Consider the following 23,467-nt stretch of genomic DNA (forward strand, 5'->3'; position numbering starts at 1 on the left):
CAGCCTAACGGCCTTCTTCAGCGCTGAAGAAGGCCGTTAGGCTGAAACGTCCGTGTGTTGTACCTAACGAAAGGACATTTTTGTGTGCTAGCTCTCCTTCTCCTACTAAGTATTCTCCTGTGCCGTGCACCGAAACTTTAAAAACACCGGTGAGTGTGCTCGCTACTGGCTTATTGCCAGTTTGTTTGAACCTATCAAAGGAGACCAGAAACATGCATAATAGGCCTTACAGTATGATTCAGGAGCTATCATGATTAATTTGGGGATGTCATTTTGGGTATAGGAGGCCTGAAAAATATATCATGTAGCAGCGTTATAAAACGGGTGATAGCACACATTTGGAGCCAACTGCTGCATTGCTAACACATATTTTCTAGCAGTAGAGGTCTATACCTTGTCAAAAATCACTATGAAAGTTAGTCCCCCAAGATGGTACCGACCAACCCTACTGGCTCACGGCCTGAGACGGTGATGGAGGAGGTGAGGATGGATGGACTCACTCAACGATGGAGGTGTAGAAGTGCACCATTGTTGCATGATGTAAAAAAAATATATATATAAAAATAAAAGAATAAAAAAACGATACTGTACAGTATGATTTACGACATTTTTGTATGAGTTATACATGAGAATAATAATGTGAATATTTGTTGATGTAGACATTTGGTGGGCCTTTATAGGCTAGCCTGGTGTGAAACAAGTTTTATTCACCAGATCAAAATAATTCATGGAGCTGGAGGTGTAGTGAATATCCATCTGTGTGACATCAATCACTGCTTCCCAAGAGTGGATTCAGTGTTAATTTCCTCAAGAATGTCTGTCCACCATGTGATACGGATGCAATAGCCACACACACTCCATGCTCTGCTGTGGGAATCCCATCTATTTCGAGGACCCTAATTAACTGGTTTCACTGGGAGATCCGTCTTCCCTACAGATTTGCCTGTGTACGGTCTCTGCATCTTTTTTAATCTACTAGTCAATAGTTGGCAATATGTGAGAGCTGCTTTAGTGATTTCAAATGTAAATTGGTGCCAAATCACTTTCCCCATGGGGAATGTGGACAAACCCTCCTGATACAACAGGCCTATGCATTTCAGTCCTCTTGTTTACAAATGGCATGTGGCACAGATACATAAAGTATGAGAGAAGGGAGTGGTTTGTTATTCAGAGTGTTCCCGTGTTTCCAAGGCAACTGGTGTAGAGACACTATTTCATTCAGCTATAGTTGCTGGTTAAGGCCATGGCGATTGAGAGCAAGGTGTCATTTGCGGTTGTGTGAGTAACTGCATGTGGCGGTCTGCCTCTAGTGGTCTTGAACGTAACGACAATTTGATTGAAATAGACCAGAACTGCGCCGCGTCTTCAAGCGTCCAGCGCCAAGGCCGCGCCCCTTTTCAGGGGAAACCCACCATATAAAAGACGGTACAAGAAGCCGAAACCACTTCAAACAAACTATCTAAAACGGTTTAATTTGATAGAGATATGCCGAAGAGTTGCTGTGTTGTTATAGTTTCACTAACAAACAAAAAAAAACAAAAAAACGGGTCTGCGATAGAGGAGGGGCGACACCGCGTCAATATGGACGATGCATGTAACCTGGTGGAAACTGGATACAGCGTTCATATAAGGCAAGTACCTCGTGTCGATGTATCTTGCGCATTCTATGGCCGTCCGAGTTGAAATATATTGTCATGTCATGGTGTCTTTGGGTCATTTATAAACAAAATTAATTCTGTTATTTTTCTATAGATTTTTTTGGTACTGCTATTTTACATTGAAGTCAACGCGAGTGGCTTGTGTTGTTCCCTAAAAAGGGGCGCGGCCTTCATGTTTTGCAAATTACCCGGATGTGCTGGTCTGGTCTATGGGCTGCTGACGCACGAGGGTGGAGGGGTGAGAGCGCCAGGAAGGCAACGCCCCCGTCGTCGCGAGAGAAGCGCGTTCGCCTACAGTACTATAGCATGCTGTTCCGTTTTTAACGCGGAACCAAAACCATAACGCTAACCTTAACCATAAGTTGTTTTACTTGCCTAAACCCAACCAAGTTTTACTTGCATAAACACACTGTAACAAGGAAGAGCCAGTGTTGATTTGCGCATGTCATTTTGGGAGTCCGCGGAAATAGACCTATTCTGTCCTTTCGGTATGAGGATGTGTTGGTTTTAGTCACACACATTATAGTCACGTGATAGGAAGTATCAACATTGGACTAATATAGTGGAACCATCAATTCTGTTCAAGAACAATTCAAGAACCACAGTCCACTTATATGTACAGTATCATCAATTTCTGTTCAACACTCTTATGTATCATTTGTGATATTCTCAACACATTCCTGGAATTATTTAGTGATGGATTCTTGTAATTGACTTTTTTCTTGTGCCCACTTTCCTTCAACCTGCTCTCTGTCTACTTCTTCTTCACTTTGTGATTTCCTACCTTTCCCAGAATGCCTTTCATGTGCACACACCTTTTCATTCCACCAACTGGTTTCACTGACCAGCACACCTTCAACCAGAGAGGCTGAACTCCTTAGTGAAATCAGCTCGTGGACTGTCTTGGTTGGAGTTGGAGAGCAATGGTGTCGCTGGAGAGAGCTAGCGATAGCAGCGCTAGTAGCAGGAGTGAATTTCTCCAGTTAAGCTAGGAGCCGTACCCATTACTCAAAAGGCATATCTTGTGGCTTGGAACTGATATCTCTTCCTCTACAATAGATTTCTCCCTGTATGATTTTCACAGATAGTCACAGATTCTGCCAGCTTGCACAAAGTCCAGCCTTCAGCAATGCAGCCGAAACCACCAAGGGATGTGCATCAAGCTGACTGCAACATCGACAAGTTGTTTCCCTCCATCAAAATGCAAGTCATCTGTGATGCATCCATCCAGGGTCTGCACATGATGACAAGATGAAGAGCCCCATCTTCTGCAAGTTCTGGCAGATGGTGGATATCTGTGCCTGGGAGAAAGCCATCATGATACTTCAAGGTGGAAGTGATTCTGATGTCACCCATAGGTTTCTAAAGCCAAAAGCCGCTTTGAAGCCAAAAGATTGTGTTTACGATCACCGCCATGTTGACATTTTTTGGAGCCAGTGCAACTAGAGCAAAGCCGGAGATTGTCCACAGACTACCACTGCCTGCTATTGGTCCATAATGTGTAATCGACGACCTGTCAATCACTGGACAGGTGACTTGTCAATCACTAGGAAACCAGCTCAGTTTATAACTGTTCCTGTTAATGTTAATTACTTTGCTAATTGCTATATGGACACACATTAGAAGAAGTGAAATTAGCGATTGAAATTAGAACCTTTTGTGAAAAACTTGTGATCCTGGCCTGTACCATTGACTTGCATGGAGTTTGGCCATGTTTGGTCTTTTTGGAGACAACATCTCTCGGACGTTAGAGGAATTGCCGCCTGCAGCCACTTCCTTATTGGCTTCAAAATTCACTCGTGGTTTTGGCTACATAGTGAGTCAGTCCAGCCTGGCTGCTTTTCTGTCTGCAGACTCTGCACCAACCAATAGTTACATACATCTCATTTTTCTACAGCCATTATATTATACTCTCAAAATCTATTTGAGAATGATATATTGAATTTAACTTTAATTGTTACTTAAAGCATTCATCTCTGTAGAATTGTTGACTATTCTTTCTTTAGAGTGGTAAATTAATATTTTTATTTAATTTTTGTTCACATGGAAGCCACAGGAAATGTTATTAGTGATAAAAAAATAATAATATATTTTTACTCTGCTGTCCAGCAGATAACACTTGGCAGTGTGGCGGTGTTTGTCTCCATCCTTCGCCAATTACCTACAGATCCAAAGCAGATAAGAAAAAGGACAGACACACACACACACACACACACACACACACACACACACGCGCACACACACACACACACACACACACACACACACACACACACACACACACACACACACACACACACACACACACACACACACACACACACACACAAAGGCAGATAACCTCATCTGATGACCTGCTCCACTAGCCTTAAGATGGCTAGTGTAAGGAGTGAGAGGCTTATCAATGAAAACGAGGTCCTCTGGGAACGTTGTACCATTCTTGTCAGCAAGCACCATGACTCATGCATTAAACAAATCGAATGTTCCCTGCAATCTGAGAAGCTGAGAGCTTTCTGCAAAGCCCGACACCAACTAACGTTACGTCTTATTTAGAAATGCGGGGTTAACAACCTTTTTTTTTGCAAAGAAGACATTAGCCCGCGTCTATTCTTGTACAAAACATAATTTTCTGTGAAGTATTAGTAAAGTTATAAGCGAAGATCGATTCACAAGGATCTGACAGCTGTCTCCGCCATTTTGTTTTTTCTACATTGTCATTTGAGGTAACCAAAGCCTTTTAGTAAGAGAGTTGCGTCTCATAACCCATGGCCATGGGTTATGGCCATGGGTTACGGTATTTATACCATGGCTGTGAACCAATCAGATTGCTTGATTTGAGAGAGCCGTTTTATAAATATATATATACATACATACAATCAAAAAATTGATTGGATTTTTTTTTCGAATTGATTCTATTGATTGCAGAAGACGCATAATGTATACTAATATACTATACAGTAATTTAATTTAATTTAATTTAATACGTTTTGGGAATTGGTAGGTTGTACAGTAAGTGTCCTGTAAAGATGTTGAGCAATGTCAAGGATGGGAAAGGCTATAGTGTAAAGGATTTGTGATTGACAACTGCCTCAAAGGAAATTACTTGCGACAGTGAGCATGTAAATCATGAAGATTACCCAGCTCTGGGTTTCTCTGACAGTGAGTAATTGACTCTCCCAGATTCACAGAACTGAAGGCAGCTTCAGTTCAGAGAAGGATCAATATTCTTCAGATGTACACGTCTTCATAAAGTCCTCTTGCCACCTCCAGACCCTCTAGGACACTTTCACAGAATTAAGTCATTCTTGTTTATCCTCACACTCATGCCTCAACGTGTGTTTCCCAGTAGTTCAAGAAATCAGTCCAAAGCATTCCAAAAGTTAAAGGGACCGTCCACCGAAAAACAATGCTGACTTATTTTGCACATGATCTCCGACATACAGTATCTGAAAACTAACGTTTTGCAGACATTAATTTAGTTTGACAGTTATTGAGAGTTGATTTGAGTTCAGTTGTGGACCAGTGATATCATTCATGCACAAATGACATCACTGGTCCACAACTTAACTGTGTGAGATCTGTAACTTAACTGGGTGAGATCATGTGCAAAATGTCAGCATTATTTTTTGGTGGAGTCTTCCTTTTACGTGTGGAGTCTACAGATGCAATGGTCACAGATATAAATCTATTATATCCATATTTCAACTGAGTACCTGTATGATCACCAAATATTGCACTTTCTTGTCCTGTTGTTCCACTGTATTTGCCTCGTTTTGCACTGTCCCTTTTATGTGAAAAAAGTCTAAGCACTTTAATGCCAAAACAAGTTCCTATATGTTACTTAACATAATGGTGAATAAATGATATCTGATTCTGATTCTGATTCTGATTCTGAGTATCTTTTATTGGACATTACACTTTTATTATAATAATCAAACAAATCCAGCCGTTACCTTGATATGCCACCCAGCAAACATCGTCTTGACCGCGACATCACCAGACGATAGAATTGTGGTTTGGCATCTACCATCTAAGTCTGACGTTCTCTCCACATTCCTCCAAAGTAACGTTTAGACTGTCACTTCAAAACAAAAAATATTGACCTCATATATTGCTTTGAAAACACCACATGTAGGTGTCTTTTGTGTTTTTGTTGAATAAAATGACATTTGATTGACAATTTACCTGTTGTGTGATCAGATACTCACAGTGTGAGATGCACTCCACCTGCAATGACGACTTTTATTGAACGCCCTTTTCTTTTTTTAATATGAAAACACGTTTATGTCATATAAGTGCAAGTGTCTCTTGCTATGGGCTTGTATTTATCACAAACTTCCTGAATCCTGTGGTATTGTCCCATTTCTCTTGCCGTAACTAAACGCAGTGTTGTGGGTTTTGGATGTGCTATGCTGTCTGCTAAAGTCACGTTGGTTACATTATCATAAATGATATAAATATACCTGTCTCATCGCTGGTTGAAATCATGAAACAGAATTAGCAAGGCAGCTAGCCTAATGCAACTTCCAGTAGGGACCGTCAAAATCCCAAGTGCTCAATGTTAAGTATCTCTGACCAAATCCGCAGTATTTGTAACTAATTCCGTGGCCTAATGGATAAGATACAGGACTGCGCAGGATCGAATCCCCCATGAGGTGCAATCTTTTTTCTTTCGATGTCGTTGAATCTGGACACGTTGTGGGGAAGTAGAGGAATTAGTCGCTAAGATTTCCATTCAGAATATATAATTAGACCCTGACTAGATGTAGTGGTTTGACGTGCAGCAGACGGTCGTTATACGTGAAAATGTTTGCTGGGCAGAGACCATTCCTTTTCTTCATTTGCCGTATCAGAACCCATTGCCCCAACCCACACAATGAGGTTATCATCATCATCTTCTTCATCATCATCATCATCATAACTAAAAAACTAGAAGGGAGCAAGTGGGCTCTGTGATTTCTGTCCCGGAGAAGTGATGTCACTCAACTGGAAGTGATGTCATCAGTGATGGCACTTGAGAAATTGTGCAATTTGCGAGTGAGCAACACACACACACACACACACACACACACACACACACACACACACACACACACACAGATGATGTCATTGGCATTTGTGACATCACTGATGATGTCATCAGTGGGCATTAAGCCCACAAAGCGGGCGAGCCTAGGAATCGAGCGCGCGTAGCGTGCCTAGTTGCTGAAAGAAGCAAACTGAACTTGGTAAAAATATTGATTTAGCGTTGCTCGCCCCATTTAGGTTGTCCCATAAAAGCAATACAATGATTACTCAAATAGCCCAAACGAAGAACCTATGTGGCATTTGTCACTTTACACTAACTTCAAAGGTGGCCAGGTAGCCTATTCATAATGTTCTTTCCCATGCAAGCACCACCATGCAGGTCACATGCAGGTTACACAAGTGCAGGTGTTGTATGAATGCCTACTGTCCAGCAGTAGCCTACAGTATGTGCATGGAGTTATTGCTTCCAACAAAGGATGCTAGCTACCTCAAATGGTCCTCTGCTTCATGGAAGTTTGCTGATTGTAGACACCATCAGTGGAGATCATAGCTTCATATTAGCCTAGCTATTTCTCCCAGCCTAAACCTGAAATCAGTTTCACACCACAAGCATTGTGGACAGGACTGTTTACGTATTGATAAAGTACTTCTTCTTCCCTTCACCATTCGCAGTTGACATATTAAATGTACCCCTCCAAATGTCAGCCTGGTCTTTTCAATCGCTGTCCACGCGGTGACACACGAGTGACAGAGCAGTCTGAGATTCCCCTAATACATAAGCACATCCATATGAATGAGTGTCTCTCTCTCCCTGCAGAGAGACCTATTGTTGCTGTTATCAATATGCCAGCTACAATGGCCAGCAACAGGCAGGGCTGACACGGTGTGTGTTGTGTGTGTGTGTGTGTGTGTGTGTGTGTGTGTGTGTGTGTGTGTGTGTGTGTGTGTGTGTGTGTGCGTGTGCATGCGTGTGTGCGTGCATGCGTGTGTGCGCGTGCGTGTGTGAGTGTGTGTGTGGTGAGAGAGAGAGTATTAGCTAACAACTTTTGATACAACTCAATAACCAAAATAGGCTACATTACCAGTTGGACTGTTATTAATGCATAATGTCATCCTGCCATCACCTGTTTATTTTTGGTGATTCACAATTAATTCTTGCATCCTGTCAGACTTTTAATCTTAATGGGCCTTTTTCACAGCCGCCATTTTGTGTCTAAAAGGCAGGGTAAAAACACAGGTGATAATACCACCAACTCGCTAATTAGGGCCACAGCGCTGGAACACCTAAATGGACTGGAAGGTGGAAACCCTAATTCATGTTTTGGTGCACCTGTGCTACTTCCTGCCTTTTAGACACAAAATGGCTGCTGCGAAAAAGGCCTATAGAATCATCTTTGCTTACATCTTGTTTAATCAGAAATACAAATCACTATCCCCATAGTGTAGGTTTAAATGTCCAAATATCTAGGTTCTTTTGGAGGGGAAGTTTTATGTAGCATAGCCTACTGTACACCTAAAAAAAATACCTGCTCAATGTGCTGTATATGAGGCTAACTTAAGGTAATTCTGACAAATGTGCTCTTTCTCACCTAGTGGAGACCAGTGGCGACAGACACGCCAAGCTGCAGATGTTCCCAGATTAAAGGCTTGTGCCATAATCAGCTTGGTAGAGGCGTGTTCAGCCTCTCATTACAAGTGGCTGTTCCTGTGTGACAGATAGAATCTACTGGAGTCACTTTACTGTAGATCTGTTCCTGTGTGACAGATAGAATCTACTGGAGTCACTTTACTGTAGATCTAAAGATCTTTGTCTACATTCTTAAGGGACTGAATGCAAGTACTTAAAAGAATAAGTCTGGAGCAGCTCGGATCCAATGATGCCTTTTATTTAAGGTGCAAAATGATCAGACAGACAACGTTTCGACGTACATACGTCTTCATCAGGTCTACTGACCTGACCTGAAGACGTATGTACGTCGAAACGTTGTCTGTCTGATCATTTTGCACCTTAAATAAAAGGCATCATTGGATCCGAGCTGCTCCAGACTTATTCTTTTAATTATTTGCGTCCCTCCTGTGATGCACCGGACCTGCCAGTTCCTACAGCTGAAGCGCAGTTGGATCCTTCACTACTGAATGCAAGTAGTTTGTCAGTGTGGAGAAAAAGAATAAAGAAATTACACACACACGCACGCGCACGCACACACACACACACACACACACACACACACACACACACACACACACACACACACACACACACACACACACACACACACACACACACACACACACACACACACACACACACACACACACTTAAAGCTGGCTTGCAAGGTTTAAGTTAGGAACATGTTAAAATGCTCATTTTTCTGATAAGTTTAATTTTAAATAGCTATTTGACAATATAAAAAGGGCCAATTGACAGCTGCGACAGCCATGCGCAAGCCATCGTCAGACGACAGAGTGGGGGTGGGGGAGTGGGGGAGTTTTTGGCTTAATTTTTGCATAGCGGTAGGAAGTGGAGACGCATTGTCCATATTGTAACGTGTTTGGGTAATCCAGGTATTACCTGTATGTGATGTGCAACCTAAGTGTCTGGATCGCAGCTAGGAACTGATGTGTGTGGGTGTGTTCCTAGGGGGAAGGGGATGTATGTGACCAGCGGCCGGGGCGGAGGCCAGTCAGGCCAGGGTGGGCGAGCTGACCGGGTGGTTTAGAGCTAGCAGCGAAGCTAGCTGCTAGGAGCGTGTATTGTGAAGACAAGAATAAAGAGCCTGTACCAACTTCAAGTCTCCAGTTCCTTGGACGAATACCCACTTCGTTACATTGGTGCCAGACAGTAAAGCGGTAACGCCTCTGATTCGGCCGAGAGGGGAGAGGGTGAGAAGGAACGGCAAAAGAGACGGGTGGTGCGGCTTTTTGGCTCTAGAAACTAGCGCTAGTAAGTTAGCTACCAGGGGTGCTAACTGCTAACTGCTAGCTGCAACCACGTGCGATGGTGCGCGGAGAATCAAGTATCTCCGGAGAATGGCCATCGGTGAACGGGAGGAAAGGAGAGCTGACGGCGGGGATCAGCTCGATGCTGGCGGGCATGGAGGCCCGTGTGTTGAGAGAGGTCGGACGGCTGGTGCAAGAGACTCCTGCCTGGGCAGTGGAGGTGATGCGGGCGCTGCGAGAAGTCATGCAGCGGGTGGACTTGATGAGCGCGGAGGTAATGCAGCGGGGAGAGCGGCCGGAAGAGCCACGAAAGAGACTGTGTTGGACCTGCAGAGAGCCGGGCCACGTGGCGAGGTGGTGCCGATGCGGTTCCGGGAGACGGACCGGGTATGCGGGACAACGACATGGACAGCAGGGAGCCTGCTGGACTTGTAGCGAGATTGGACATCTAGCCAGAGAGTGTCCAAAGGCTGTCGGAGATCGGGGGACAGCGGGAGAAGAGAGACGTGCAGGCGGCAGACAGGTGAGACTCTGCTGGACTTGCCAGTCACCGGAGCACTTGGCCAGGGACTGCACTGAGAGTGTGGAGGCCGGAGGTGAGACGCAGGCTGGGAAGAGCGTGAACAGCCAGAGGGAAGAGAGGGACATCGTCTGCAGCGTTGTTACAGTCGGGAGAGCGACGCTCGTGTCTCCGAGTGAGCGAGAGGGGTTACCGCCGGGGGAACCGGCCCAGCCTAACCGCTATACACCCCCTAACGTTGCACTGCGGAGAGCCGAGGGGAAGATCGACGCCGGTGGTGTTCGCTCTGCTGTCCTCAACCCTGGAGGAGGGGGACGGAAAAACGAGCGAGTGCGAGGCCGGGAGGACGACGCCAGGGTCAGCTGGAGAGTCGACGGGCGCGAGTGGAGACCGGAGGACGAGGATGTCGATCCGGTGCTCGTTCGTGCATTTGCTACTGGAACAAGCAAAAAGGGGGGACCGAAAAGAGTGCTTCAGGGGAATTGGTGAAGCTGGGAAAAGGGAGGATGGAAATGGGGTTTAAAAGAAAAGCTAAGGAAAATGTGGGGGGCTTGTGTTTGAATTGAAATGTGTGAAAAAGAAGGAAATAATGAAAAACTAGACATTATGGAGTGCCTAATGGGAAACTAGACATTATGGGGGTACCTAATGGAAAACTAGACATTACGGAGTACCTAATGAAAAACTGGACATTATGACGGGGGTGCTGAAAAGAAAAGACTGGTTGTTGGGGAATTATAATTTGATGTGGTGATGGGAAAAATGTTGTGTTGGTGTGTTTTGGTACAGGGGGATATGTGTGGGTTGTGGGTGTCGACGTGGGCGTCGAGCTAATGTTGGGTGAGGAGTATGTAACGTGTTTGGGTAATCCAGGTATTACCTGTATGTGATGTGCAACCTAAGTGTCTGGATCGCAGCTAGGAACTGATGTGTGTGGGTGTGTTCCTAGGGGGAAGGGGATGTATGTGACCAGCGGCCGGGGCGGAGGCCAGTCAGGCCAGGGTGGGCGAGCTGACCGGGTGGTTTAGAGCTAGCAGCGAAGCTAGCTGCTAGGAGCGTGTATTGTGAAGACAAGAATAAAGAGCCTGTACCAACTTCAAGTCTCCAGTTCCTTGGACGAATACCCACTTCGTTACAATATTATTCACCTTATCATTTGCCCATATCAGGACGCTTCTGCATGACGTCATTTTGTAATCGTTCTTCCGTTTTAGACCCGGAAGTAGATTACTCCTACCTTTATCATTTTTAGACTTGCCAAAAAGCTGTTTTCAAGCAAAAAATCAAACTGTTATAAAGTTTTAATATTTTTCCGGATGAGAACGTAACATTCCAAATATGCAGTACAGCATACAGTTTATCAGAATAACGCCTATTTGGGCATTTTTAACAAGCGGCAAGGAGCGCTGGCTGTGTAAACTAGCTAGTATCTGTCAACCCTTGTAGGCTACTGGCAGTGAGAAAACACTGTTTGTAACTAACGTTAAATGCTGACCGGGTACAGCCATCGGCTCCTCGCAGCAGTAACGCTATGAGCATGTCTGAAGCAATGTAGCTGCTGAATGTTGCCAAACTTCATCCATAGTTTACAGTTTATCGATGTTTACCGGCCGGCTAACGCTGAACCGGAAGAACAAATACAATTGCGTCTTACAAAAAGTGGGCGTGGCAACATAAGGTGAATAGGCCTACACAGTCAATGCTTGCACATACCCATATACCATATAAATATATAGGGATATGGAATATATTATATTAAAATATATATAAATATATGACATATATGACAATAAATATATATATATTCAATGGTTTTTGGACTCAGGTTTTGAAGCCTCAAGGTTGGCATTTTCACCGTCGCCATCTTGGTTATTTGGAGCCAGAAGTGAGGTGAATTTGGACGAGAAGAGCTGCAACGTGGCCTGCTGCTATTGGGCCGTGATGGTCAAGCTACGTAATCACCAATCACCGACAGCCAGGCGACCTGTCAATCACACCCCAAAACAACCTTTTTATCAGCCATTTTACTCGAAATGTTACCATCATTGACAAAATCAACACCATGCTGTATTGAAGAAACTGAAACTGCCGATTGAGACCATCAATTCAGTAGGAAAGTGTTTACTGGGGGGCCATAGAGGTATAGCGCCATTTTCCCATCCACTTCCATGTCACGAAAAACCGACGACTGATTGCACAACCCCACCATATTTGCACGAGTAACCATTCTTCTCAACACAAATGCGACAGGGAATAATTTGCAGGCCTTCACATTCAATTTGAGTCTACAGGTTTCTATTCAACAGTAGCCCATTGTTGTGATTGTCAAGTCTCAAACCTGCAGCCAAGCCAAGGCCCCGGGTCCTGAGCTGATGAAGTCAGTCAGCAGCTGCAGGCATGAGGCACACGTGCTCCCTTGGCAGTTAAGACTGTGCCATGCTGACAGACCAAGTGAGGCAAATCCACTGTATTCCAATTATACAGTGGCGCACTTTAGCCCACTTACTGGAGTAAGTGCATTACCCACTAATCAGTGCCTGCCTGTGCTTGTCAGTGCATCATGACCTTTCCTCATATTCATGCTAGGCTCAGTGCCTGCAGGCAAATAACCTCTCATTTCCCGTGGACTTTGAATTCTGTCATTCATATGCCCACCTGTATTGCTAAAGATGAGAGTATTGTTGTGCATAGCATAGGATATTTAATATTTCCTGGCAGCGGTACTTCCGGCTTGGTCAGACATTCCTACAGACACAATTGGGTGTGTCTGATGCGGGTGGGAAGCCGGTGTTTTGTTTTCCTTCTTCTTCTTCTTTTCAATATTTTATTTTCAGTTTTTCGTAGAACACAAACAACAACACGCTCAGACGGAAGCCGGTGGGGTATGACAATGTATGACAATGCCTATGGCAATTAGAACACTAAATAGGAGATAAGTAGGCTATACATGTACCTGTTACCTGGAGAATTTCTGAGGAACTGAGGGGAATAGCGCGATCCTCCCACGTGCTACGTACTGCCGGTGAAACCCCTCGCTGTCAGGTGAAAGGAAGCGGCTGGCGAGTGCACATGTATCGGAGGAAGCATGTGCTAGTCTACAACTCTCCCCAAATCGGCAGAGGGGGTGGAGCAAAGATCGGGACAGCAGGGGGAATTGGCCAAGTATAATTGGGGAGAAAATGGGAGAAAAATCTGAAAAAACTTGATCAAAAGAATATTTAATATTTGTCACTTTTGGACTTTCTGGGGTTTGTGTGCATTATTAGACATATGTCCATAAACATACTTCATGTGTGCATTATTAGACAGTATGTCCATAAATATACTTCAAAAATGTTTCCAGAAAGAAATTATATGCAACATGCATAAAAGTTAAATACAAATGACACATCTACCGGTAGTTTATTTCATCGCATTCTAAAAAAAGGGCGGGGATTCAAATATCACAATCATTTGTATGTCTATTCTTTAAATATATATCTTTCTTCTGACATAATGACAACCATCCTCTTATGGCAGAACTAGCCTGAACATATATTTATCCCTTCTTAGACAGCGGCATATTTTGTGAATTTCAACAAGTTTAAATGAAGTAGGTCTTAATGTACATAATAGTTGACAAACTCGAACACGTTTTACGAACTCCTCCAAAATCATTGGGGGCCAAAAAAAAAAGAGTCTCCTTTTTGATTCTCCAACTTATCTGGGACAACCTCAATCCAGAGCTTGTGCTAATCTATCTTTTACAATGTCATGCAGTCAGTGCCTGCTAGACTGGACTGGACTAAAGCGGATTTGTAGTGATCTACAAACCCGGATGGCCTTCAGGGTGTGGGCCAGGGCCTCTTATGTAAGTCCAGCCAGCTGTGGCCATTTGGCCAGTGCATGAAGGTAATACTGTATGTTTACATAACACTCATTTGGCCAGCTTTTCCACCTCACACAGCAATACCTAGAGAGAGAGTTTAGAGGTACATACACCTCACACAGCAATACCTAGAGAGAAAGTTTAGAGGTACATACACCTCACACAGCAATACCTAGAGAGAGAGTTTAGAGGTACATACACCTCACACAGCAATACCTAGAGAGAAAGTTTAGAGGTACATACACCTCACACAGCAATACCTAGAGAGAGAGTTTAGAGGTACATACACCTCACACAGCAATACCTAGAGAGAAAGTTTAGAGGTACATACACCTCACACAGCAATACCTAGAGAGAGAGTTTAGAGGTACATACACCTCACACAGCAACACCTAGAGATAAAGTTTAGAGGTACATACATACACATCACACAGCAATACATAGAGAGAAAGTTTAGAGGTACATCCACCTCACACAGCAATACCTATAGAGAGAAAGTTTAGAGGTACATCCACCTCACACAGCAATACATAGAGAGAAAGTTTAGAGGTACATACATACACCTCACACAGCAACACCTAGAGATAAAGTTTAGAGGTACATACACCTCACACAGCAATACCTAGAGAGAAAGTTTAGAGGTACATACACCTCACACAGCAATACATAGAGAGAAAGTTTAGAGGTACATACACCTCACACAGCAATACATAGAGAGAAAGTTTAGAGGTACATCCACCTCACACAGCAATACCTATAGAGAGAAAGTTTAGAGGTACATCCACCTCACACAGCAATACATAGAGAGAAAGTTTAGAGGTACATACATACACCTCACACAGCAACACCTAGAGATAAAGTTTAGAGGTACATACACCTCACACAGCAATACCTAGAGAGAAAGTTTAGAGGTACATACACCTCACACAGCAATACATAGAGAGAAAGTTTAGAGGTACATACACCTCACACAGCAATACATAGAGAGAAAGTTTAGAGGTACATCCACCTCACACAGCAATACCTATAGAGAGAAAGTTTAGAGGTACATCCACCTCACACAGCAATACCTATAGAGAGAAAGTTTAGAGGTACATCCACCTCACACAGCAATACATAGAGAGAAAGTTTAGAGGTACATACATACACCTCACACAGCAACACCTAGAGATAAAGTTTAGAGGTACATACACCTCACACAGCAATACCTAGAGAGAAAGTTTAGAGGTACATACACCTCACACAGCAATACATAGAGAGAAAGTTTAGAGGTACATACACCTCACACAGCAATACCTAGAGAGAAGGTTTAGAGGTACATACACCTCACACAGCAATACCTAGAGAGAAGGTTTAGAGGTATACATACACCTCACACAGCAATACCTAGAGAGACAGTTTAGATGTACATACACCTCACACAGCAATACCTAGGGAGAAGGTTTAGAGATACATACACCTCACACAGCAATACCTAGAGAGAAGGTTTAGAGGTACATACATACACCTCACACAGCAATACCTAGAGAGAAGGTTTAGAGGTACATACACCTCACACAGCAATACCTAGGGAGAGAATTTAGAGGTACATACACCTCACACAGCAATACCTAGAGAGAAAGTTTAGAGGTACATACACCTCACACAGCAATACCTAGAGAGAAAGTTTAGAGGTACATACACCTCACACAGCAATACCTAGGGAGAGAGTTTAGAGGTACATACACCTCACACAGCAATACCTAGAGAGAAGGTTTAGAGGTACATCCACCTCACACAGCAATACCTAGAGAGACTGTAGGCTACTGTACACCTGTTTGTTCCAAGTTCCTGTCCTCTGGTAAGTTTGAATTGGAACAGTTCTGTATTAGTGTCTCAACTCTTTAGCATTTTAGTCCATTTTCGGATGTTCATATGACCATGTAGACAGAATAGTTCATAGTCAGATTTCAGTCACTATCGCAGTGGCGAAGGTATCAACTGTAGTGGTGCGTGACTTGGTCAAAACATTCCAACTGACAACCTCAAACCCACCTAGGTTCCAAGATTGAGAAGCAGTAGCAGTGTTTAATTTCTGTTGGAAGTATCATAATAAGCTAAACTTTACTAAATTCTTCCCATAAGAGGCATTATTGGCATATTTTAAAGGAAGAGCAACCATCATAAAACCTTTTCCTAGCGCAAAATAGATATGGACTACAGTACGTACTATAATTCTGTTAATGCAAAATGTAATTGTTTCAGATAGGCTACTGTTTTCATGTGACCCAGCATGCGGTACAGTGGAGTGGAGTGGCAGACTCCCAGCCCATTCCCCAAGCGGAGGAATCAGTGGCTGATCTGTGCTAAGCCCCAGGTCCTAAACCCCTCTCAGACGGCCGTTAATGCGCTCAGTGTGTGGGACCACACTATAGGGCTGTGTCACTCTCCTGAGCCCAGACCCCTGCCCTGTGTCTGACAGAAGGATCTTCTCCTCATCCTCCTTCTTCAGATCTTCTTCAACCACTGTCTCTCACTGCTACTATCACAGTGCCCTGTTTCATTTCCAGTGTTGGGGGTAACTCATTACAAAAGTAACACATGTAATATATTACTTTTAGCAGTAACTCAGTAATATAACTTATTACTTATAGGATTTCAGTAATATTATGCCAGTTACTTTGTCAAGTAACTCAAGTTACAAATTTAGTTACATTTTATTAAATCAAAGCACATATTTAAAAAAGATACAATCATTTCCTAATCAAACTGTCTGTTTTTATGCAAATAACCACTATAGATGACAATAACAAAGGAAAAGAATAACATTTAGAATTTTGGATACACTGCTTCAAGGCGGTTGAAATTATTTTTCGGGATGGTTCCGGGGCGGCAATGTCATTCTGCTGCTGCTGTTGTTTTGGTAAAACGAGTTACTCTACACAGAAAGTAATATTGTAAAGTAACTTATTACTTTCAAATGAAAGTACTAGTAATATGTAGTATATTACATTTTGAAAGTAACTTGCCCAACACTGTTCATTTCCAATCGCAATGCAAATACACCAGTAGAATGATGGCCTCCATGATTGCTGTACAGCATGATGTACTGGCTCATCATGCTCAGGGTTTCCCCCAAATGCATACAGGCACTTATTCCATGGCGATATCCAATGATCCCAGGGTATCCCAGGGTATGACTTTATCTGCTCCACAAGGTCATCGCAATGGATACTTCAGTTGCCTACTTGGGGGGGGGGGGGCAGCTTTGTGCAAGGCTTTCCCAGTTTGGGGGCTGTGGTCTGGTCAGAGTCTTGGAGAGAATTTCACATGAGTTACCTCAAGCTGCTTGCAGTGTTTTTTGCGCTTCATCACTTGACCACAAGACCACTACTGGCCTGGGCCAGCACATATCAACCCATTTTCACTCCGAGCGCGTAGCATATTGATGCTTTGTCCCGTCCCTTGTGCGTCGCTTGTTACTAACATGGTACCCTTGAGCGACCCATGAAACGACTTGGGCTTTCCGACTAAACTCAATGTAAACCCATGGAAGTCATCTTTGACGCTTATGGTAACTGCTCCCCAATTAGCCTAACTGCTCCCCCATTAGTCAACTGCTCCCCCATTAGGGTCTGGGCGGAGGAGCTAACCTCTCCCAGACCCTAACCCTAAACCTAACCTCTCCCACCCCCTACCCTAACCTCCCCCAGACCCTAACCCTAAACCTAACCTCTCCCACCCCCCATGCCTAAACCTAACCTCCCCCAGACCCTAACCCTAAACCTAACCTCTCCCACCCCCCACCCTAACCTCCCCCAGACCCTAACCCTAAACCTAACCTCTCCCACCCCCCACGCCTAAACCTAACCTCCCCCCAGACTAAATGGCTGGCCTTCTAGAAGTGGTGTCAAAGTCAATGTTAAAGGTGTTCCTTGCATCTTATTGAAGGCCAGTTTAATTGAAATGTGGGCAGCAGCCCCAGTTATACCCTGTCTGTCCTGCTCTCTCTCCTCCTCCCCTCCTCCCTTCCCCTGCTCCCTCCCTCTCCCCCATTTATCCCCTTCTACCTCCTCCCTTTGCCTGCTCTCCCCCCCCTATTCTCTCAACTTTCTCCCCTTCCCCCATCCCCCTCCTTCTGTCTCGCTCTAACATAAGCTTGTTGTGTTCAGCTAGATTTAGCTACACATTATTCTCTGTGAAGCCCTCTGAGACATGCTTGTGAATTAAGGCTATACAAATAAACTTGACGTGACTTGACTTGTTTTGGTTGGACTTGCCACAGACAGAGGCTAACCCTGAAATCTGATTGGCCACCCCAGGTGCTGCCCCGAAATCCCGAGGGTGTCGCGGTAAATAACACTCCAAAGTTAGGCAAAAAGAAATTGCTAGGGGAAAACTGTTATAGGCATTTTCATTCTTTTCATAGTATAATTACTTTGCAGAGAGGACTTTGATCGTTAAATGTTCATACATCAGATGGTCAAAGTTTTGTGGCATTGCATGAATCCGTTTAAAAGAAGCGCCTTTTTGTGATTGGCCATGTCCATTGCCACGGCCCTTTTGGGTAGTGGGAATGGAAAGTGAAGCAGGTCTTCCTTGGCCCATAACCAACCTTTGTACAAAGTTTCATGGAATCCGTGGACAAACAGACAGACAGACAAACAGGGGCGAAAACATGACACCCAGGCCAACTGCACATTGGCACAGGTAAATATGTCCCAGCACAGAGGGCCTATGGCCATTGAAATGCATTGCATAACAGGTTCACAAGGGATATGTTTTCACTGCTGAACATTTGGCCCACATATTGCTCAAGACGAGGAACTGAAATGCTTTACCTACAGTAAGTGTCACACCTTTGTTTAAATAAGCAAAGCACTGAAATACTTGTTTGGGAATATGCTTGGCTAGGTGATTTGTAGATAAACCACATTTCTTGGTCCTTAAAATCAATACTTTCCTCACAGAAAAATACTACAAATTATTGACCAATAATGCCCAGATTCCACTGAAGAGGAGCCAACATAGTATATTGTAGGTAGGCTACAGTATGCCAGTGGTTCCCAAACATTTTCACGTCAACGACCACTAAATGGACACAAATTAGACCGCGGACCGCCATCTGACAAGATTTTGTCCCAGGGTCCGCCATCCGGTTTATTACAGAAAGTGAAACCCATGACCAAAATAGTCAGACATTTTGTCATTGTGTTACTTATGGATGGAATTGTAGTGAAAATAAATTATTCCCTTTTACTACCGCATCATTTCAATATCACACTGTCGTTAGGGCAAAGACCCCCAGAGGTCACACTGCTACTTCCTGGTTACAGCTCCCAACTCTGGAGTATGCACTGCCCGCACTTCCTCACACGGCCGCAAGAGGTCGCCTTCGTCAACATCTGTCGTTTTAACCGCCTTGAGAATTAAACCGTTGTCGTTTTCCTTCTGAGGACGGGCTGTTCAGTTGATCACATAGCCTGAATCAGTTTCTGGATTTCAGGGATCTTATATGATGCTGGTTCTCCCAGGACCCCTCGGGAGGGGTGCACCCTTGGCTGGGCGGGTGTCTTTTCACATTTTCATGCAACAGGGACAGAACCATCCAAACTCAACTGAACTCCCCCCCTCCCATAAAACTGGAACTCATATCTAATTTAATGCCTGTTTAACTGGGACTGTAAATTCATGTAAATTCCCTGCACATTTAATGCCAATTTAACTTAGCCTGTAAAGTTCATGTACTGTACATTCAATGTAAACTCTTATTTAACTCCGACTGTAAATTCATGTAAATCCACTGCCTATTTAACATCTATTTAACTCAGTCTGTAAATCTCATGTAAATTCAACGTAAATTCACATTTATCATCCACAGAACACTTCACCACTCATGTACATATTGTATATATTCTCTATCATATAATTATCCGATGTGTTATTATTACTACTGTAATTTGTTAATGTTGTGTCAGCTAGCCCTCCTTTCCCTGTTCTCTCCATATAGTCTCCCATACTCCTCTATACTCCCATACTCTTCCATACGCTCTCTCCTCTCCCACATTTCCCATTCTCTCCCCACCTCCTCCCTCCCCCTGCTCTCTCCCCCCCCCCCTTTCCCCTCTCCTGCTCTCTCCTCTTGCTCCTTCCCCACCTCCTATACCCTCCAACATTTCCCATTCCCTCCCCACCCCATCACTCTCTCACATTCCCCCTGCTCTCCTCCCTTCTCCTGCTCTCTCCTCTGCTCTCTCCTTCATTTCTATATTTTCTATATTTCTCTATCAATTGTTCAAAATGTTATCTTTATTCTGTATATTCTTGCTACTGTTGTGTCAGCTAGAATTAGCTAGACATATTTTCTGTGAAGCCCTCTGAGACATGCTTGTGAATTAGGGCTATATAAATAAACTTGACTTGACTTGACTATATATTTACTCGATTTGATTGCACTTGCAACTTTGTGATTGTCTTTAGTTATCTTCCTACTTCTTATCTCTGTATATTAATGTGACCGCTACGCTGCATACCGTAAGACAAATTCCTCGTATGTAACTTGCATACTGTGGCAATAAAAGTTTTCTTTCTGATTCTGATTCTGATTCTGATTCTGATCAGTCACTCGAGCAATTGTGATGTCATCAGTGATGTCACTCGAGCAATTGTGATGTCATCAGTGATGTCATAAATCCTTCCTGGCTCACCCTATTCACCTTATTCACCACGCCCACTTTTTCTCTCTTCCGCGTTCAACGCAAACGTATTTGTTCTTCCGGTTCAGCGCTGTTGCCTTCTGTGGCTTCTGTGGTTAGCCACTAGTTAGTTATGTTATATGGCAGTAAAATGCCACTGAATGACCAAATTGATAATAACTTTTAACCATTTCGAGTAACACTGTTTCCATACGGATCACCAGCGTTAGTTTGTTGTTTATAACGTGGCTATATTCATAACGTTTCTATCTCGGATGCGTTATTTCGAATCGCACATAGGTTACGCTAGTGGGTTTCAGGACGCAACAGCCTCGACTCCACTAACGTCATCTTAAGAGCACAATATTCCTGGAATGCAAGTTTAACTAAACAGTTACATGTCCTCTGCATTCTACATAAAATTAAGATATTACGGGTTGTTTTATTTTGTATGTTACATACGTATTGGCCAAGATATGTTAGTTTATGGGGGAGTAATTTTGTCACTTTAGGAGCGGAGTGTGCGCAGCCATCTTGCCTGCGGAGTTTTTGGCAAGTCAAAACGGAAATACTATTACAAAATGACGTAATGCGGAAGCGTCCATGTGTGGGCAAAGAATAAGGTGAATATAAGTGGAAGCAGTGTGTGTTTTTACATGCAAGCATCCAGTCCCATAAAACACCACCAGCAAGCATCCAGTCTGTCCATAAGACGAAAAAGCAGCTCCTCCAACTGGCTGCCCCTCCTACGATAAGCTGCTGTCAGCGCACCACAGAGAGGACTACATGGACACGATCAACTCCTGGATAGGTGACAAGGTGCAGGGGCATGACTACATCGTGGCTCTGCAGCACCCGGTCACCACCGACATCCAGAACTCCATTAAGATCTATGGGCTGATGTTGGATGCCCTTCTCTCCTTTAACAAGAAAACTCTCATCCTCTTCCCGAATATTGACGCCGGAAGTAAGGAGATGGAGCGCATGATGCATAAGAAGGGCATCAAGCGACACCATAACTTCCGGGTGATAAAGCACGTCCCCTTCGAGCAGTTCATCCAGCTGGTGTGCCACGCCGGCTGCATGATCGGAAACAGCAGCTGTGGAGTGCGAGAGGCCGGGGCCTTCGGCATGCCTGTCATCAACCTGGGGACCAGACAGACGGGCAGAGAGACAGGTGAGAACGTTCTCCATGTGAGAGATGCTGACACTCAGAATGAGATCCACGATGCTCTGAAGCTGCAGTTTGGAAAGAGATACCCCTGCTCTAAGATCTACGGTGATGGCGGTGCGGTGCCTCGCATCCTCAAGTTTTTGCGGACCATCAGCCTGGACAAGCCCCTCCAGAAGACCTTCTGCTTCCCCCCGGTGAAGGACCACATCTCCCAGGACATCGACCACATCCTGGAGACACCGAGCGCTCTGGCCGTCGACTTGGGAGGGACCAACCTTAGAGTGGCTATCGTCTGCATGATGGGTAAGATAGTGAAGAAGTACACACAGCCAAATCCAAAGACCTACCAGGCCAGGATGCAGCTCATACTACATATGTGTAAAGAAGCCATGGTGGACGCTGACCGCCTCAACTGTAGGATATCGGGAGTTGGCGTGTCCACAGGCGGGCGCGTCAACCCCCAGGAAGGCGTGGTGCTCCACTCCACCAAGCTGATCCCGGAGTGGTCCTCGGTGGACCTGAGGACGCCCATCTCCGACGCCCTGCACCTGCCCGTCTGGGTGGAGAATGACGGCAACTGCGCCACGCTTGCAGAGAGAAAGTTCGGACACGGCAAGGGAGTGGAGAACTTCGTCACCATCCTCACCGGGACAGGTATCGGAGGAGGGATCCTCCAGCACAACGAGCTGGTCCACGGCAGCACCTTCTGCGTGGCCGAGCTGGGTCACATCGTGGTTTCATTTGACGGCCCGGAGTGTACGTGCGGCAGCCGAGGATGTATAGAGGCCTTTGCATCTGGCATGGCCTTACAGAGAGAGGCCAAAAGACTACATGACGAGGACATGCTGAAGGTGGAGGGGATGGACATGAAGCTGGTGGAGCAGGTCACCGCTGTCCATCTCATTAATGCTGCCAAACTGGGCAACCTCAAAGCTGAAGCTGTTCTCAACACAGCCTCCACGGCGCTGGGCGTGGGCATCGTCAACATCCTCCACATGGTCAACCCGCCCCTGGTGATCCTGTCGGGTGTGCTGGCCAGCCACTACCTGGCCCCCGTGCAGGACGTCATCTCCCAGAGAGCGCTGGTCTCCACGCAGGGCATCCGGGTCATCACCTCCGACCTGGATGAGCCCGCTTTACTGGGAGCAGCTAGCATGGTGTTAGATCAGACCTGGGCAACTGGCGGCCCGCGGGTTCTACATTGAAGTAAAAATGTAAATACCGTATTTCCGCTATTAGTGGCCCCTATTCAATTACAGGCCTCTGCTCTAATATAGGACGGGGGCACGGCCTGCGCGGACAAATAAAGGCCCCTCCCTCAATACAGGCCGGGTCAAAAAAAAAAAAAAAACGAAGGAGCAAAAACTACGGTGAATACGGTACTGTAAATTTCCCATAACACAACACATCTACCGTGTGACGTAACCGGACGTAACACAGAGACCAAACGAACCAGACGAAAGTTTGACGTTAAGTTTAAAGAGAGCAATATGCAGCGGAACATTTGGTACAGTGTGATGTGGAATCAGCCCTTCAAGCAGAGCCTGCACGATGCCTACGACGAGTGGATAGCTGGGGACGCAGATAAGCAGTACACAGCTGGAG

At 44.7% G+C, this 23,467-nt stretch overlaps 1 pseudogene across 1 annotated transcript; it reads left to right on the plus strand.

Moving 5' to 3' along the window:
• The first annotated feature begins 2,909 nt into the window (after window positions 1-2,909).
• Window positions 2,910-23,067, plus strand: LOC310780527 (bifunctional UDP-N-acetylglucosamine 2-epimerase/N-acetylmannosamine kinase pseudogene; annotated as a pseudogene). Its single transcript has 2 exons — window positions 2,910-2,988; window positions 21,401-23,067. The product of its transcript is annotated as a bifunctional UDP-N-acetylglucosamine 2-epimerase/N-acetylmannosamine kinase pseudogene (transcript).
• The last annotated feature ends 400 nt before the right edge of the window (window positions 23,068-23,467 follow it).

This window comes from Poromitra crassiceps (genome assembly GCF_964638095.1).
Source record: "Poromitra crassiceps genome assembly, chromosome: 8".
Classification (NCBI taxonomy): Eukaryota; Metazoa; Chordata; class Actinopteri; order Beryciformes; family Melamphaidae; genus Poromitra; species Poromitra crassiceps.